The sequence below is a fragment of the Fundulus heteroclitus genome, chromosome 23 (assembly GCF_011125445.2).
Source record: "Fundulus heteroclitus isolate FHET01 chromosome 23, MU-UCD_Fhet_4.1, whole genome shotgun sequence".
Lineage (NCBI taxonomy): Eukaryota > Metazoa > Chordata > Actinopteri > Cyprinodontiformes > Fundulidae > Fundulus > Fundulus heteroclitus.
The window spans coordinates 10,120,998-10,126,791 of NC_046383.1; the positions used below are offsets into that span (position 1 = coordinate 10,120,998).

The window sequence follows — 5,794 nt, forward strand, 5'->3', positions numbered from 1 at the left end:
GAGTTGCTTTGCTTCAGCTCGGGTTGTTTAACCTGAAGCTTGTTGTTGCAGATTTTTCAAAAGAGACAAAACAAAACTGCGCTTTTCCTGTAATAAATTGGAACCATGTAACTTTTACCTGATTATTATTTTTTTCTGCTGCTAAAACAAGGAGCTCAAGCTGCCACCATATATTTCACTTTACCAAAATTTTGGTTGTTTTCATTGAAACAGTCCTTTTTATTTTTCATTAAAATTTTACCAATTTCTTTATATTTTGAGGACAAGTACATACTCAGCAATGACTTCTTTAATCTAAAATATATAATTTTAGACAAACGTTCTTAAAATGTAGCTTTATACAGCTACATTTAGTAGCAGGTCTGAATAAAGAAACTGCTGCATCCACCTCTTCACCATTGCAAATTTCACCATAGTTTAATTCTAACCACCGAGAAAACATTTGCTATGCAGAAATTTGAGCTAAACCAAATACGGCCATTACTTTAATACTGGAAATTATATGTGGACAGGAAATACTGAGTGACATTTTGAAAGATTCCCAAGTTAGCGTAAAACTTTTCTTTGGTTTAAAAGTGTTAATTGTGCCTTAAAAAAATATTAGGATATGTTAGAAGCTTACAGTTAGGCTTCACAAAGATAAAAAAAAATACTGATTTCAAGAGCAAGTGAACCACAAAAAAATAGCACTCAACGGATATGGTGAGGCAAGTCTAAAGCCATAAAGTCTGGGTTTATGAGTGTGACTAAAAGAATGATGGAGGTAAGGTTATGTCAGACATTATTATAATAATAAAAGAGAAAGGTTTCTGGATGTAGCCTCACTCTTAGGAGTTGAGTTGGCATTTTTGAATATATGTGGACAAAGCCAGGATATAAAAGATATACTAAAAATATACCAATGTATTATAAAATGCGTAACTGATCACACATGGGGTCTAATTTATAAAATATTGTGTAGAATCCATGATACAAGCGTTCGTATGCCGCAAAAACAAAAATGATGTATGCAAAATGAATAAATAAATAAAACGAGGCTTTGACTTTAATATCCAATGCAGGGCCCACCAGAGCAGGCAGAGCAATCAGCAGGACCTCGCAGGAAGGTATATGTAGACAGGGGAACAGGTGAGCAGAGTTGACTCTAATTACATCCTGCAGGTGGATCTAATCAGGTGTGCAGTGGTGGCTGAAGATGAATGAGCTGATTGGATGGTTGCTGTTGCTAAGAGGTGACAGAGCTGAATCCGGAAAAGTCCAAACAAAACAAAAAAATTAATCATGACACTTGGATGGGTGAGAATTGTCATGAGGACCATACATTTTCATGTAAAGTTTTTTTTGTAGGTCCAAACATTTGCATGGAAAGTGACATATGCAAGTATCAGGCCCCATTTTGTGCGTATTTAAGCTTCATAAATGAGGTCTATTAAAGAAAAGTGGAAGTAGGAAGCCTCCATCATCATTGCAGAAATGGAGTGTGAAGACAGTTTCATACACCTAGTCATACCATTACTGCTAATCTTACATCTAGGGAATTTATTTGAAGCTGAGGAATTGCTTATTTTGTATTATGGAAGATTGCACTGCACAATTAAGGCTGAAGAAGGGTATTTGTGTTTTCAAGGGTTATTTCTGTGTGTGCAAATGGATTTTCATGTTTGGAGCCTAAAAAGGTGAGTTAAAAATAAACAGAAACATTTGGTCTGAGACTATGGTTCTTAGTTGGAAAAGAGTGAAAAAGTCTCTCAGTCTGTGCCTGAAGCAGAGGAGTCAAACTCTTGACCTCAGTGCAGCTGAATCAAATTTGTTTAGAGCTGCTGATGTTACATGACCTTTTGAAAAAGTAGCAACTTGTGTTGTTAAGTATCTACTATAGGATATTTCATTTTTAAAGAACCATTTACTGCTACTCATTTATTTCACTTGTATCCATGATTCTTTCATTCATTAACCATCACATTGGCGAGGATCAGACCACAAACAGACTGCTAAAATTAGCACTTTTCTTTTTGATGCTGCAGGGTGCTAATCATTTAATTCCTGTTCAACTAATCAAGATCCTTGAACTGCACTGGTTGAGGGATAGACCAATAACAAAAATATTATTGATAAAAAAAAAAAAAAAAAAAAACTCCCAAATGTTCTTATTCTTATAGCTATTTTCAATTTCCGGTCTGTTGTAAGATAACCACAAATAAATGGTACATTTATAGGAGACACGCTGAAAACACAAATGCTAAAACAAACGTAATCAAAGGGCCGTCATGAGACATAACGAGTCCTCCACATCCACAGCTTGAAGCTGTTGTATAACCTGGAAAATTAGTTGCGTGTTCAGTGGGGACTGAAAATAATTTTTAGGTTTTTCTAGAAACACTTCAAGCCACTTGGTATTCATCTGTGAGGCCATCACATCTCCTTCAAACTAATTGGGTCAAATTGCTTTTGGATTCAGAATCGGCGACTGCTTTACAGTTTCCCCAGCATTATTTTAGGCGAGAGGTTACAGCAGGATATCTGATTTCCAGTCCGGACTTCCAGAGAGACAGAGAAGGACGCAATCCAGCGAGTTCACTTCTTTTAACCTTTCATTCAATACAGCTGAGAATTTTGGTAATTAATCAAACTGTCGTTTCTCTTCCAACACACAAAAACCACGGAGCCAAGACATCAGAGGGCTGAGCAGTTCAAATATTTACTCCACTCTGTGTAATAATGTAAGTCCTGATTTTTGCTTTGGGCCTGTTTACAGTCAAAACAGCGACGTTCTTTTGTAAATTTTAATTGACCGATGGGAGGGAGAACATGAAATTTGCCAAAGCCAGGTTCACTCCACCAGGCAGATACACAGTAGCATCTTAACAACCGAGATCCAAAAAATTCAGAGGAACAATTTAACAGCTGTGTATTGCATTTTATATTTGAAAAAAAAGGTATTTAAAACCCCCAACCCCCGTTCTGTAAATGCTAAAGGAGGAATACGTTTGGATGACAGCTAACATGAGCTCCAAGAACATTAATATCCTCTTTCTGTTTATTGGACTTGTCCATAATGTGTCTTATAATGCTCTCTTTGCAGCTCTAATTAAGCTTGCATGGATAAAGTTCACAGAAAGAGCTATCCTAATTCATAAACTAAAGGCTTTGCGTTTGGATGTTCTAATTATTATGGACTGGTGTTATGGCCGTTTGCTCTCAGGCCTGGACTTTGTGTCAGCCTGCTGTAGGGAAAGCTCATTGCAGCCACTTGCATCTGGGATCTCATTTAGCGACGGCCCATTTTTCATGTCCACAGGTGAGGGTTGGATCATGATGAGCTGGTTAATCAAGATGTTGGCTTTTAGTTCACTTTTTTCTTCACAATGAGTGACTGGAGCTGCATTGTATACTCCAAAAAATACCGATCCATCTGACAATCTCATAACCGATCACTCCAAAACTCATGAACAGGTACTCTGGGACTCAGATTTGTTGTGTACTGTCGCCTCTGCCGAGAAGGTTATGAAGTTCATTAAAAAAAAAAATTCTGTTGGTTTAAATTTTGGAGCTGTTACAAAACGCACCTTGGAAGCCATTTTTCATGTGACAGGTTTATAGAAGAGTACACAGTGCGAGAGGATAATCTGTCATCCAAATCTAACTGTATATGTGCTTACTGTCTGACTTTCACTCACAGCGCTCCAGCCCTGATTAATATCCGTGCCTCTGCAGCATGAATCTAAAAGTGCCCCGATGAACAAACACATTCATCTGGATTTACAGAGTGAGGGAAGCTCGTTTGCAGACTCACAATCTGGGAAGCATTAAGTCCCGTATGTTTGACTTCCAGTCAGAATTTAAGATGCTTTCGTCTGCCTGCTGACAGTGAGACTGACCATGGCATCTCTCTAAATTACCACTTAAAGTTTTGCCCTTTTCACAGAGAATTTTGGCCAGAACACAAGAATTAAGACTTGCTTAAAATCGTGAGGATTTTGACGTTGTTGTCATTACCAATATCTTGCAATGCAGTAAAGAAGAGCAGGACGAACCTGACAACGCAAGAAGAATGAGCCAGCTTCATTATGCAGGCAAGGTGATGTTCTCTCTCCGAGTATTTCTTAACCCACAGCAGTTTAAAGACTTTTTTTTGTTGATAGTTTGAGTTTAAAACCACTGTGACCTAAGCAAACAGCTCAAAAGACTGGCATCGTTATAAAACCTTCTGGGGTTCTCAGTCCCAGCGACAGTCCAAGTGTTAGGACATCATCGTTTGTGTCAACACTCTCCACGCATGCAGACAAAAAAAACATGCTTTCTTTAAATTAAATGCAAATGTGGGCAATCTGTAAAAGCAATGTGCGTGATCGGCGCTGAATTGTAAACTATGTTGTTGGTTTCTTGACAGCAGAACAATAATGGTGGCGTGACAGCGCCTCAGAGATCTTGGATGGCTTTCGACCGCTGTCCTCGTGATCGTGTGGCTGTACTCGGCTCGCTGGCAGACCCAAAGCGAACCGGCTGAACTGAGGCCTAGACCTCGTCTTTTTCCTCCCACACATTGTGTCATAACACAGATTAAACCTACTACACTTAGATGCCATGTCTAGGAAGACATATGATAATTAAAAATCATGATGCAGCGAACACGGACACGTTTATGCTGCACGGAGTCATCAACACACCGGCCACAATGTAATGTATCTTCATAACAAGTGGTAAAGTTTTTGGAAAGAAAAAAAAAAACAACACAGCTCACATGCTTGCATTTGTGCAACAAATGTTTAGAGTTCCCATTTCTGGACGCCACCGTCTCCCGACAGCTCCAAATAAATGAGGTGCTGAGATGTGGTGCCCGTTTGTTTTTAACAGACTCTTCCAACGTACCTCAACGCTGTATGGTTAAAAATAAATCAGTGTTGTTTGACTTATTTTGTCCGGCTGGATTCTTGCTTTACTGCTGAGATTAAAATGTTTCCAGAAGCGTTGAACATTGATTTAGGGGGAAACTCACACATCCGTGCAATTTGCAACTGTTGCACACATTTTTTTGCATATATTTGAGCAGTTTGTATCTTTTTGTGTCAATTAATCATGGAAGGGAATAAAGAAGAAAAATATTTATCCGTAGAGAGAATTATTTACACACATATAGCACAATGTCTCTGCTATACAGAATTACCCTTGTGGCTCTATGTCTTTAAATGTTTCACAGTCATAAGGGTTTGAATTCTGACTTTAAAATACTAGCATGATTTTAAACAAAAGGTGGACAATTTTTGGGTACTTTCCAAAAATATCAGCCACACATCACTGAAAGCAAGGGCTGACTAAATTTTGTCACATCCTTGTCCTTTTTGTTTTAAAAAATATAATTTTTTGTCCTAACCTTTGTCAATTACCATTACCAGCAGCATTCTTTAAGCATCAATTATTTAACACCATCTGCACGTTGCAAAGAGCTGTGATATTTAAGAATGCAAAATAATTTTACTCTTGCCTCAATTTACAGAAATACAAAAACATATTGGCAGACTTTTCCCTAAATGCATCAATAATGCCCAATTTAAAGGTGGTTTAGCTGCATTAGTTTAGAATGAGGTTTTATGTCTATTAAGAGCAGATTGAGAAGTGAATGGGTGTGAAAACAGCTTTGTGAATTTCTCTCTCGTGTTATCATTATTTTAATGGCTCACAATTCTGTCCACTGTTATGTACCTGAAATGAATTAATCATTGAACACAATGGTTACGACAGTGGCCAGAAACGATACATACAAAATTAATGAATGGTTATAAACAAGGACTTCTGT

General features: G+C 37.8%; 1 long non-coding RNA gene across 2 annotated transcripts; it reads left to right on the forward strand.

The window, feature by feature from the left end:
* The first annotated feature begins 1,543 nt into the window (after positions 1-1,543).
* On the forward strand, positions 1,544-4,857 carry LOC110369555. Of its 2 annotated transcripts, none has more exons than XR_002429179.2 (3): positions 1,544-1,676; positions 4,015-4,078; positions 4,394-4,857. It is a non-coding gene; the product is annotated as an uncharacterized LOC110369555 (long non-coding RNA). The 2 variants fall into 2 exon arrangements; XR_004927928.1 differs by lacking the exon at positions 1,544-1,676 and adding an exon at positions 2,557-2,720.
* Positions 4,858-5,794: the final 937 nt, after the last annotated feature.